General features: G+C 43.3%; 1 protein-coding gene across 5 annotated transcripts in view; it reads right to left on the reverse strand.

The window, feature by feature from the left end:
* The window catches only part of STK39 (serine/threonine kinase 39), a 278,661-nt gene that overhangs the window by 191,156 nt on the left and 75,018 nt on the right, over window positions 1–12,487 (reverse strand). The gene's annotated exons all lie outside the window — the stretch shown is intronic.

The following is a 12,487-nucleotide window of genomic DNA, read 5'->3' on the forward strand; positions in this document are numbered from 1 at the left end:
TACGGAATCAGAATCCGCATTGCAGCAAGAGCCCCAGCTGACTTGACACGCAGTGAGGCTGGAGAAGCACTGCTCGAGAGCACTGTCTTCCTATCGGTGCTGTGGCACGATTCAGGACAACTCGAAGACCTCAAAGAACGGCCAACTCCACGGCTTCCCTCTTTCACCTCTTAGATGCAGAGAACCACAGGAGTGGAGAGAGAGTACCAGGAAGAAGGTTCAGAGCACATTCACGTGATTTGTGATACAGCAAGGACAAAGGCCAAACTAAAAACAGAACTCAAGTCCTACGCAGAACTTCTCACCCAGTGATTCTAACGTGCCAAGAGGACAAACACATTCACACACATGGCATACCTCTATGGGAACACTCACATGTGCACAAAAGGTTTTTTTCATACATGAAAATAATTTACAATCATGATACTTATTAACAGTTTACCAGTAATAGTTGTTCCCTGGAGGCCCCAGGGCACAGAGGAGACAGAGACAGAGGCTGTAGGCAAGCACCACTCTCAGCACAGAGGTTTGTAACACAACTCCTTTCTCTCCCACTCAGGAGAACCCCGGACATGCAACTGTGTGGGGGTGATATCATTCTATTATTGAAGTGATAATCTGAATCCGCTCATCTTTTAAGCAAGTCAATAATAAGTAGGTTATCACCTTATCAGTAATCAATTACTCACACACCACTTCACTACGGATTGGGACACATCACTTGACCTGCTCAGGAGTAGGGGACCCCAAAATGGACCAGACAGAACCAAAGAGTTTTCTGAAACCTCACTCTCCACCAATTCTCCTTTCCCTCCATCAGACTCCTGGTTTTCAATTCTACTTATTCCTTCTTGCAAGCAAATGGTGCTCAGTGGCCTGGTTTGGTGCTACAGGCTGCAGCCCCCACTCACTGACAGCATGATGTCCAAGGCATTCACCATCAGAAAACATGATGTGCCTTAATTCAGGAATCACTTCTCAGCTGCTCTGGACAGATCCGTGTTTCCCATCTATTAACGAGGGACAGGCAGTCCTGACCTTTTTTGAAACATCAGAGAATGACAATTTCACAGGCTTTTCTGACAGCAAAAGAAGGACAGAAATCACAGGACATCATCTTTTTATTCCCTAAAGGTAGAACATCACCTTTCAAAATAAAAAAAAAAAAAAAGCAAAACTTCCCATGATTGGCATCTCATGCAGGCAGACTCTCGAAACTGCCATCAACAGATTTCATTCAAATGTGCCATATTTTTACTTATAAGAAAGAAGTTCATAGCAGTTGTTTGTTCTTTATACATTGAATCAACATCAATTACCAACGACATAGACAAATTACAAGAAAAATTCAAGAATCAGCAGGATTCTTGGTAAAAAGTCAAGGCTACATAAGCTGCCACCCCCTCCCCAATTCCTCAACTATTCTCACCCTCAAGACAACACAGGCTTAAATGGGACGAAAAGAAAAGTAAGTGGTGGTTGTTGTCAATTCACGTTTGGCTCATGGTTCAGTTGACTAATCCAGCCAATTAGCCACAGTGTGAAGGAGAGCACTAGTTTAAGATAACAGCAAACCGCAGATAATCTGCCCATCTATGTCAGAGCCACAGAACACTTCCCGAAAGCAGGTGAATTTCCCACAAGAAGTGGTGCCAGAGGCCACACCTGGTAGGGCATTGGCAGAAGGGAAGGGGCGTAAGGAAGGCTGGAGCAGTAATCCCAGGCCAGCTGCGCTGAAGGTACAAGGCAAGAGCCAGCCTTCTCAAGTCCAACGACAGACATAATCAAGAACTCACTAGTGGTCACCTTTCTCTCAAAGATGATAATTACAGTGAACAAAGGAAAACCACAGATAATCCCCAAATCACAAATCCCATTCTTCCCTGGCTCCCAGGTGGGGGGGGGGGGGTAGGAGGGATATTTTTAAAGATGCTCTGGCAAAAGCAGCCACAGGACAGACACTTGGCTTACTCTCCCCTCCATGCCCAAGACCATCTCTGACTTGAATGCTCTCAATAAGATGGAGAATGTAGTGAATCAGGCTAATGAAGGATCACTCAAACATTTTGATGCAAGATAGGTCCTTGGAGAGCATCTTGTCAACCTTCTTTATTTTACAGCTGAAAAACCTGAGCCCAGGGCAGCCCAACTGTCAGAAGGCATAGAGTCAAAAGGCAAACCAGCTCCCCACCACGGAGCCTAATGGCTAGGAAGTGAGCCAAGGACTGAAAGTGAAGTCGGGAGATCCAAGGTTGATGGTTTTTATGACCTCCAGGATGACCTTAACCAAGTCCACAATCGCTCCGCAGCCTTCAGTCCCCTCATCTCTAACACCTACTCTGCTGCACCTGACAGAGCTGTTGTAAGGAGAGCAGAGTGGGTAAGCATATTTACAGGTATTATCATTTCCTATGCCAAAGGCATACTCCACAATCAATGGGGGCTCCCGCTGGCCATACCCGCACAGACCGGCACAAGCAACTTAGATCAAATATTAATAAGTCTAAATTTCCAATGCAATATTCATATACCTGCAGGTGGTCTTTTTCATACAAATCTCCACTCAACCAACTCTGCTATCAGAAGCCTCCATTAAACCAGAATGACCCATCTGTACACTTCTAAAGAGATGGTCCCTATGGGAGATGATTAAAACAGCACAATTCTAGTTGCCACAGGTATTTAAACCAACAATTTACATCGCTTCCACAAAGTCTGGGGAAGGATTAGTTGGGGCTAACCCAATCTTCAAAGAATGTGCAGATTTTTTTAATCTGCAATAAAGAAAACCTCACATTTAAAACTCAACACTGAAGAGTCACTAAAATATGAGGCTCATACATTAAACTCTGCTGCTCAGTGTTCTGTTAATCTCAATTTACTACACAGCTATATGTTCATTAATTCATTCAACAACTACTTACTGAGCTCTTACTAAGTGCCACACCCAGTTCTTAGCACTGGGACTATGAAGCAGAAAGTCCTGACATCACAGAGCTGACCTTCCAGTTGGGGCAGGGGTGGGGAGGTGAGGTAAATACAGATGACAAACAAAATTATGAAGTACAACATACAGCAGTGGTTCTCAGACTTTACCGTGCATCAGCAGCACTAGCGGACTTCTTAAAATATGGATTGCTGGGCCCCACAACAGAGTTTCTGAGGCAGCAGATCGGGGGTGGAAGAGCACAAGAATTTGCATTTTTATCAGGTTCTCAAGGTGATGGTGATGCTGCTGGTCTAGGAACACACACCTTGAGAACCCCTAACATAGAGCTCATTGATGGGTACAACAAGAGAAGCAGATCAGGGGAGAGGGAGTATGGGGCAGGGGGCTGCAATTTACCATAGGATAGGATAGGGAGTAGGCAGTTTACAACAGGATGGCCTTGGAAGCCTCACTGATGTGACACTGGAGCCAAGACCTGAAGGACGTACTGCAAAGAGTGTTCCACATAGAGGGAGTGGCCAATGCAAAGGTCCTGAGGCAGGAGCATGCATGGCAAGGTGGCCAGTTTGAGTGGACTGGAGTGAGGGACAGGAAGAAGTAGGAGATGAGGTCAAGAAAACAATAAGAAGCCAGATTTTCTAAGGCCCAGTGGGTCAGCACAATGATTGTGACTTCACTCTGAGATGGGGAGGAATTGGAGGGTTTTAAATAAAGGCATGACACAAGCCAACTTTGTTTAAAGGCATCACTGTGGATGCCGTGTGGAGAACTGAGCACAGAGTGGCAAGGGCAGAAGAAGAGGACCTCTTAGGAGGCTGCCATAATCAAGCAAGAGCTGATAGTGGCTGGGACCAGGATGACCACAGGGGTGGTGAGACATGGTGAACAATAGGATTTGCTGACAAACTGGACAGGACATAGGATATGAGAGAAAGAGAAGGCTCAAGGAACATCAGATTTCTGGCCCATTCAATAGAAGGATGGAGCTGCCATTAAAAGAAGCGGGGAGGGGGCTGGCCCCATGGCAGAGTAGTTAAGTTTGGCACGCTTTGCTTTGGCAGCCTGGGTTCCCAGGTTCAGATCCCGGGTGCAGACCTACACCACTTGTCAAGCCATGTTGTGGCAGCAGCCCACATACAAAATAGAGGAAGACTGGCACAGACGTTAGCTCAGGGCTAATCTTCCTGAAGCAAAAAAAAAGAGGACGATTGGCAACAGACATTAGCTCAGAGTGAATCTTCCTCACCAAAAAATTATACAATTTTTAGAGTTGAAAGGAAACTTGACAGCCCAAGAACCTCATTTTATAGGTGATAGAAACTACGGCCAGCAAAGAACTTGACAGAGGGCATGGGGTAAATTAGCGACCCAGGGAGTGGGTAAAGCTTGGTTACTGTGTCGTCAAGTAGACTCTGTGAAATTAAGCATTAAACTATATCCCATAGAGTATAAATACATGTTAACTCTATTTAAATTTCCTAAAAATCTCTAATCCATATATATATATATATGCAGTAAGTTACATTATTGATCAAAAACGCCTATTCCCAAATCATTCATATTTATAATACATATTTAAGATTTATCCCTAGGACAACCTACTAAACTAGACCTAATGTGGCTAACTTAGATTCCTCAGGTATATGCATTTCTCTCTACTTAGGAACTTTTTAATTTTATAGCTAACTGTTTAATGTCCATTTCACCTGAGCTGTAAGCTCCCTGACAGCAGACACAATGTCTCAGTTGCTTACCCCCACACCAGCTCAGAGGACTGTGCCTGGGACACAGTAGATGCTCACTAAATATCTGTCAACAAAGCACTTCAGATGCATTGAACCCAAACAATGAATGTTCACCTTTTCACCAGAGAAGGACCATTTTTTGTTATAACAAACAGAGGTTCCAGGAAACAGAAAAATAAATCAAAAAAAGATCCAGCAAAAACTGAGTAGAACTGCTCTGCTCTCAGTGTAAGAACTCTTGTTTTCCCCAGACCTCAGCAGCTTGTGGTAATATATAAAATGTAATTTAATAATGATGCTGCTGGCCCTTAAAGGCAGGAAGGAAGAAATGAAGGGGGGGAGGGAGGGAGGGAGGGAAGAATGGAGGGAGAGGAGGGAAGGAGGGAGGGAGAGAGAAGAAAGACGGAGGCCCATCTGCCTCATGTCCTCCTAGACACTCTTCCTTGATGCTCGAGCCAGTCCCCAGTGCAGCTAAACTTGCACAGCTGAGGAAAAATTCCATCAGGAGAGCAGAGCAAAGCGATTCTCCCCCATTGGGCTGACCCAGTAAGACTTCCTTGAGTTGTTGCTCAAACAACTGCTAGCAGCTGTTCAAGGATGGGAAGCTGCTTAAAATCTCCCCAAGTATTTCTCACCGATGGTGTACAGATGGAACGGAAAACTAAGTTTCCAGAATTGATTGCATTCTTGGTTCATGCTAGAGGTTTCACCAAATGTTCCCATTTGTCAAGATCCCAAAATTCAGGGAGTCACATTAATTTGCTGTCCCTATTTACTTAAACCAAAAAAAAATATGAACATATGAGGATTCTGGCATAATTTGTTAAACCATAATTCACATAATCATAAACTTTCTGAAACTCAAAACGCATACTTTGGTTCACTATAAAGCCCTTTACACTCCCCAGTGATTTCAACGTGCACTCACACTATGTTTTCTGAGTGTGCCCAATGTCTCTTAATTCCTGTGCTCTGCTCCATTCTCCCTTACCAATCGTTTCATTGCTAGCCGGCTAAGGTAGAGCTTGCCTAAAATCAAAGCTGAAAAACGTTTGTTAAAAAAGTATTTTCAGCCTTAAAAATAGGGACTAGTATATGCACCTAAATATTTTAAATATTTTCATCTCCCTCTCTGTCAAGCTGATATATTCTTACTTGCTTGGACTTTCAGCTTTGCCTTACAGATGCACCCTCTACCAGCGACAAGCGCGTGCCCATGCAGAGTCTGGTGAGACAGCTCAGATCACGCTGGCCAAAAGTTCGTGAACACCTGCCATGTGTCAGGCACTACTGGGGGTGTTGAGATGAAAAGCGTTTTCCACCGCTGATAAGAATAAGGTCTGGAGGGAAGAGAGGCACGTAGAGACCTAATTTCAGTACCGTGCCATAGGCTACCTGGTTGGAGTGAGGGTAGGGCACTTTCAAACCACCAGAGTAGGGTGCCCTGAGGGTGGGGGGTACAGGAAAGGATGAGAAAAGGTTCCTCAAGGAAAGAATGCCCTGAACTGAGTCATGAAAAAGAAGTGAACCAGGTAAAAAGGGGGATCGCGAAGAAGTGAAGCAGAAAAGCACTGGTGGATGAGACTGGAGAAACAGGCAGGACTGCACATGCCATACCAGGGAGCTGGGGCTTTACCCCATCAGCAACAGTCTTAAATTTTATGTAACAGAAGTATATGGTCAGATTTACATGGCAGATTTTTCACCTAGTGATATTGGGGAAATTAACGGGATAAAGAAAGAGAGAAAATGATATGGCAGGAGGTCAGATGTGGGGGCCTACAGCATTGCCTCCTCAACCACCTGCTAATAATGACACCCTAAATAATGAAAGGCCACCACCCCATTTCAATACAAAAGCAATACGAGCTAACTAATTCTAAAAAGGAATGTGTGTTAACCCCTTTAACTCTCTTGTATTTTCCAGTAGCATAGATGTGGAAACTGAGGGGCAGAGAGGTTAAATAAGTCGGCTACAGGGCTAGGAGCAGCGCCAGGATTCGACCCACAGCAGTGTGGTGTCAGAGCGCACGCTCGAGGCCATGGCATTCATAAATCGATGACATCATCATTTCCTGATTCAGACACCTCAGGGGCTTTCCAGGCTTTCTGATTCTAATCAGAGGCTGCCCTGGGCGCACACAGGGAGCCCATATTACTTTGCTCGCAGCAGCAGCCTCTCTTTCCTACAAGAAAGAAATACTCCTTTTCCCCCCACGAAAGTGCACTTTACCAAAACCAAAGAACACAGAAGGACAAGGAAAGAACCTAGTAGCTACGGCTATAAAAACCACCTTGCACACCTTCCTCTGGCTCTTTGAAAATACTATCTGAGCAAGTCAAGTCTAGTTAAGTCTAGTTGCATGTTTTAGTCCAGAGTTTTCAGTATTCAAGATGCAGACTGAAGCTGCAAATGTATTCAAAGGCTAAGGATAAAATCTCCCTCTCAGAAGACAGAGATGCTACCCAGCGTCATACCAGTATGCCTTAGACAGTGAAAAGTCTAGGGCACTAGCTTAATTTGGATGGGTTCACATACACTGAGATAATGTGATGATAACTTCCTAGAGTTCTGGGCTGCCTTAGCTCAATACCAGATTTGATTTCTGTTATGAAACACTAGGGATGGGAAATTCACGTTCACACACATACACACACACCTAAAAAGCAAAAGTAAGTGAAAATGGGCATGAAAGCTGCCTTATATAATGCAGTAGCATGCTTCTAGAAAGTTCTTCAGAAACCAAATGTTTTTAAGTCAAGTTTTTCAAGTACATTAAGGCCAGTCACTATTTAAAAGAATACTAAGATAAATGTACTTGTAGTGACCACCCCAAAGGGACCTGTTTTATATGAATTTCTGTCTGCTTAGAATAGTGTCTCTCATTAATTCCGGACAAACAGGCTTAGTCACTTGCCAGACAAATCACTAAGCTCTTCCTGACAATATGACAGAGCATCAAATTGGAAAATAAAATGCCAGGCCGTGGGAAGAGTATGACTTTCAAATAGCCACTCCCTCTACCACATATTGCAGCAAAAACTATTGTACTCACCAAGGCATCCTATCCAAGTTTATTATCAGGAAGTCACACACACAAGTTCACTGAGCACAGAAGATACAATAAGAAGTAAAGCATTTTCTTTTCTTTTTTTAAAGATGGGCACCTGAGCTAACATCTGTTGCCGATCTTCTTCTTTTTTTTCCCTCCTTCTCTCCAAAGCCCCCCATACACAGTTGCATATTCTAGTTGTAGATCCTTCTGGTTGTGCTATGTGGGACTCCGCCTCAGCATGGCCTAATGAGTGGTGCTATGTCTGCGCTCAGGATCAGAACCAGTGAAACCCTGGGCCGCCAAAGCGGAGTACACGAACCTAACCACTTGGCCATGGGGCCGGCCCCACAGCATTTTCTTTTAAACCCGAGTAGGCAGTCCTTAGGTTTTAATTCACTACATCAAATCTGAGGCTTCCCAATCGGAAAAGAATGTGGTTTCACTACTGTGCTTAATCCTGCACCAAATGAAGCCTAAGATGATTGCTTCTCCTGTCCCCTAAAACTGGGCCAGTGATGCTGTCTCAACTTGAAGGAGCAAGAAGGAAAAAGGTGCTGAATACGTTCCCTGGCCCAAAATGGAATCCGCTTAGGCAGGGATGTCAGAGAGCTGGTGACTGCTGTTGGTCTTCCATCAGAAACAGATCATTTAAATCCAGATTTAGGATGCTCTCCCTGGAAATCCCATAGACGTGGAGTCACAGGCTCTGGAGCCAGACTGCCCAAATCTGAAGCCTGACTCCACCGCTTAGCCTATATGTGATCCAGGCCACTTACTTCCTCTCTCTGCACCTTAGTTTCTCATTTGTAAAATGGACATAAAATGGCACCTTCCCCATGGGGCTGTGGTGAGGACTGAATGGGTCACAATGCGCTCAGCATGTGGAACCCAGCCTGGCCCATAGGAAGCACTCAATTCATATTAGTTACTGATTTTATATCCACAGTCAAGAGAAACGTATATAATCCCCGCAGAATTTGCACTGTTGGAAACAGAACCAAACATCTTAGCTATATTCACCGCACTTGTTGGCTGCATAATAAGGCGAGAGTTTCTCGTGGTCTGAACAAGGCCCCTAAATTTTCCCCTTTGCTAATAAGTTCTGAGAAAGAGAATATATATTTATGGGGTAGAGTGAGTTTTTTAAGAAAAATAAAGTTTTCTATTAGAATAGCAATTCTATTTTTAAAAACAATGTTCATAATACTCTCAAGGTAAACAAATAAACATTGCATTCAAAGAAATATAAACTTCTCCCCTGCTTAACTTTTATTTCAAAAAACAGGGCCTAAAAAGCATAAAGATGTAAAAGGGAAGAGGGCACAGACTGTCTGAGCAAAGCAATGTATTATTTGTCCAAATATAATAGGTAGCAACAAAAAGAGATTATCTGGCTCTGCTGTTGCTAAGACGGATTTCGATTCTCTCACCGTCCTCCCCTACTTCACCCACCAGACAAAGATGCCAGCAAAAGACCCAAGACTCCTGGTCCTAGTTTTTGTTCAGGCAGTGACCAATCAACTGCCTGACCAAGAAAGTCAAACTCCTAAAATGAGGATAGAAGCAGCATCTACCTGTTCCAAGGAAATATCAATGTTTTTTAAGGCAACAATCTTATTTCATAGTTAAAACCAAAAAAAAACAAATTAATTTTAAATATTGTATGAATTCAATGTTGTGCTCAGGTCAGAGAATGTAGAGAAAATTAAATGTGAAGTCTAGCAAGCTAACCAGAGATGTAGAAAGTGCACATTTAAATGCCTGTTCACCCCACCCCCCATTATACATCCGGGGAATGGCATTCCAGTTTGTGTTATCACACAAGCATGAAGTCACACACACAGAAAGGATATCAAGGAAAACCCAGAACGGCTGCACACAGAGTCCTCACTACGTGCCAGGCAGTGTTCTAAGTGCTTTACACACTGACTCATTTAATCCCCACAGCAACCAGGTGGTGGCTTTCTGCGCGTGCCCTTCTGAACCCAGCAGCCCCACATGCAAGTGTGTGCTGGGTTACACTCAACACCACCACCCACAGAGAGGAAAAAACCCAAAGGCCTCTGAGAAAGAGAAAAAGTCAGGAAATCTTACCTCAGGGGATCCCAACTAAGAAAAAAAACAAAAAGGACAATGTGCTCCAGAAGGCCCAGAGGAGGAGCTCAGATCATTAATCTGACAAGAATGACTGGACGAAGTGACTGGCAGAGAAACAAGAGGCAGAATGAGGCAGGGGCTGAGCTGCCTTCGCATTTCAAAGGCAGATCACTGCTGTTTTGACCCTTTCAGTGAGAAATATCATTCCGTCACAAAACAGAGAAAATTAGCTGCACTTCCTCATCAGCGTAGAGCACGATTAATGACAAGTTAACTTCCAAGTTCCATAATTAATAACCATTACCTTTTTCTAACTCATAAAGCCCCTCAGACCGGACGCTCTTGCAAGACAAATCCAAGGTACATGTGCTCTCCAGGTAGTGCAAGGAGGAGTCAGTGTGACCCTGGTTGTAGTAACAGCAGCAACAGTAGTAATAGTCATGATGGTCGGATGAGAAGGAGCAGCAGCTGTAGATATTTACTGCATGACTGTTGTGTGCTACCCACTGTTAAGATCACTAAAGACGAAGAGTTTCATTTGATTTCACAAAAAAAGATGAGGTGGATTATATTCCCCTTAAGGAAATTGAGTCTTAAAGAGGGTGAGAAACTTAACCAAGGTCACAGAGCTTGAGTGGTGACCTGGGAATTTCAACCAAGCCAGTGAATCCCAGACCCTGTATCTTAACAACTAGACTACGCTGGTGCTGGACGGTTTGAAGCTTTTGTCTATGAATTGTTTCTGTTGTCACTTGCTTAGTTGAAGTATGTTCTTCAGAATGCCCCTAGCCTAGGGTATAAAGACCACTCTCTAGAGTAAGGACAAGAGATGCACACATAAGGAGCTAACTTAGATGGCTCAAGAGCAAAATTCAGCATTAATAATGATAAAAGCCACCAAAGTAGGGAGTGGGAAGATAGATGAACCAAGAATGGCCAAGAATGATAATTACCGAAGCCAGGTGGCAGGTACAAGAGGGTTCTTCCTACTCTTCTGTACTTTGGGCTATGTTTGAAAATTTTCATAATAAAAGGTTTAAAAATGGCTTTGACTTATTGAGACTTTATTAAGGTTGTTGAGTCATTTCCTTTCACTTGTTCTAATAGGTCACACCTCTACACGGTTCAAAATTCAAAATCTTATAAGAGGTATACACTAAGCAGTCCCCACTGCCCATTATGCTTCTAGTGTTTCTTTGTAAAAATATAGAGAGATATTCTTATTTATCCCCATTTCTTCCACAAAAGGTGGCATATTATATACATTGCATTTCACTTTGTTGTATTCACTTAACCACGTAGCATGGGGAATTTTTTTCAGGTCAGTGCATAGAGAGCTCTCCGTTCTCCCTTACAGCTGGTGAGTGTTCCATAATGCCGATATAACATATACCATATACCATATTTAACCGGGATAGTCTTTTGCTATCACAAAGAATGCTCCAATAAATAAGCTTATACATACTATCTGTTCCTATCTATTGCCCTTTATTTTTTTTGGTTGAACTAAGTATCTCTGACATTTGTTTACTTATTGCAAAAACCTTATAAGCAGGGGTGGAGCGGGTTTCACAGATCATGAACCTTGCACAATTTGGAAGATCCTCTTTAAAAAATAAAATACAGGGGGCGGGCCCCATGGCTGAGTGGTTAAGTTCGAATACAGAATTATGCATATAAAATTAAGTATGTGTGTATTTCTTTAAAATTAAAAATTCATTTCAATTCACTGGAGTCTTAAAGATTAAGGTCCTTTCTTCTAGGATCTTTTCAGACAATTTAACAAAAATGCCTACATAGAAATACCTCCTGATTGCAAACTGGCTTCTCTCCACGTGCAACACTCTGCTCCTCCTGGAGACACACTGCTCTTACAGGGGCCTGCATCTTCAGTTTCAGCAGCTGCACAGGAAATCTGCGTCTTCCTGAATGACAGGCATTATCATCACCATCTCACAGGTGGGGAAATTGAGGCTTAGAGAGGCAATAACTTGCCCCAAGTTGCACAGTGGGTATTAAATCAGGCCTGTTTGATTCCAAAGCCTTTGTGCTTAACTGAGACACAGAGTGCCTCTCCAGGGGTCTTAAACCAAGGACTGTATTTGACTAAATTTATCTTTTCAAAGGGGAGGGCTAAGAAAAGATGACACTTTCATTACTAGTTCTCCAGGGAAGAAACATTTGCTTTGAAACAAATTCTCAGTTTCCCTTTTGTATTTTCAAAACATCTTTTCTCTCTTTTAAAAATAAATAAATAAAAGCCCCCGATGTGGACCTAACTGAACACAGAGCCTAAGGTCAGCACTGTGCCCGTCATACAGGCCAGGGCCTTCCCTGACAGGTTCTCTGGCACCTAGAGAGGGGCAAACGATGAATCAAAGAGATGACTCAAGGCTTATCCTTTGTGTTGGGGGTGTGTTTGGTTTCTGCTGAACTCCCGCATTTCTAATAATAACCCTAGGTCCTCCGATTTGTCTAGAAACAAGACTGGGAGCAAGGACTTTGATAACTTTGGTCTAATAACTAGATATGCAAAAACCTTAGAATTATGCTAGAAGAGAAGACTCTTCCACTCCAACTCAAAAAAGCAGCAGACGTGGCTAATTAAACATTTGGGGCAAACTTCAACACGCCTCAAC

Source organism: Equus przewalskii, chromosome 17, assembly GCF_037783145.1.
Source record: "Equus przewalskii isolate Varuska chromosome 17, EquPr2, whole genome shotgun sequence".
NCBI lineage: Eukaryota > Metazoa > Chordata > Mammalia > Perissodactyla > Equidae > Equus > Equus przewalskii.